A 1,498-nucleotide genomic window follows, 5' to 3' on the forward strand; every position below is an offset into this window, starting at 1 on the left:
AGCCAGGTTAAAGAGATGGGTCTTTAATCTAGATTTAAACTGACAGAGTGTGTCTGCCTCCCGAACAATGCTAGGTAGGTTATTCCAGAGTTTGGGCGCTAAAAAGGAGAAGGATCTGCCGCCGCAGTTGATTTTGATATTCTAGGTATTATCAAATGGCCAGAGTTTTGAGATCGCAGCGGACGTGAAGGACTATAATGCGATAAGAGCTCGATCAAGTATTGAGCTAAACCATTCAGGTCATTACAATAATCTAAGCTTGAGGTCATGAACGCATGAATTAACATTTCTGCATTTCACATTGAGAGCATAGGTCATAATTTAGATATATTTTTAAGATGGAAAAATGCAGTTTTACAAATGCTAGAAACATGGTTTTCAAAGGAAAGATTGCTGTCAAATAGCACACCTAGATTCCTAACTGATGACGAGGAATTAATAGAGCAGCCATCAAGTGTTAGACAGTGTTCTAGGTTATTACATGCAGAGGTTTTTGGTCCAATAATGAAATCAGAATCAGAATCAGCTTTATTCGCCAAGTGTGCGCAAAGATACAAGGAATTTGTTGTGGTTTTTAAGAAGCTCTTGGTACATACATGCATGCATACATACATACCTGACATAAAAACAGAAACATTTAAATCCTTAAACATTTAAAACCTCTGTTTTTTCAGAATTTAGCAGTAGGAAATTACTAGTCATCCAGTTTTTTGTATCAACTATGCATTCCGTTAGTTTTGCAAATTTTTCATTGGGCCGCAAAGAAATATAGAGCTGAGTATCATCAGCATAACAGTGAAAGCTAACACCATATTTCCTGATGATATCTCCCAAGGGTAACATGTAAAAGAGACGGACCTAGTACTGAGCCTACTAGTCATCCAGTTTTTTGTATCAACTATGCATTCCGTTAGTTTTGCAAATTTTTCATTGGGCCGCAAAGAAATATAGAGCTGAGTATCATCAGCATAACAGTGAAAGCTAACACCATATTTCCTGATGATATCTCCCAAGGGTAACATGTAAAGTGTGAAAAGCAACGGCCCTAGTACTGAGCCTTGTGGTACTCCATAATGTTCTTGTGAATGATATGATACCTCTTCATTCACTGCTACGAATTTATGGTTGTGGTTTTTTAATGAGATGCTTAATAACAGCCAATTTGAAGGTTTTGGGGACATATCCTAAAGACATTGATGAATTAATAATATTCAGAAGAGGATCTATGACTTCTGGAAGCACCTCTTTTAACAGCCAATTTGAAGGTTTTGGGGACATATCCTAAAGACATTGATGAATTAATAATATTCAGAAGAGGATCTATGACTTCTGGAAGCACTGCTTTTAGTAGCTTAGATGGAATAGGGTCTAACATACATGTTGTAGGTTTTGATGATTTGACAAGTTTATACAATTCTTCCTCTCCTATAGCAGAGAATGAGTGGAATTGTTCCTCATGGGATCTATAGTGCACTATCTGATGCGATACTGTATCTGA

Source organism: Sinocyclocheilus anshuiensis, unplaced genomic scaffold, assembly GCF_001515605.1.
Source record: "Sinocyclocheilus anshuiensis isolate Anshui unplaced genomic scaffold, SAMN03320099.WGS_v1.1 scaffold657, whole genome shotgun sequence".
In the NCBI taxonomy this organism is placed as follows: Eukaryota; Metazoa; Chordata; class Actinopteri; order Cypriniformes; family Cyprinidae; genus Sinocyclocheilus; species Sinocyclocheilus anshuiensis.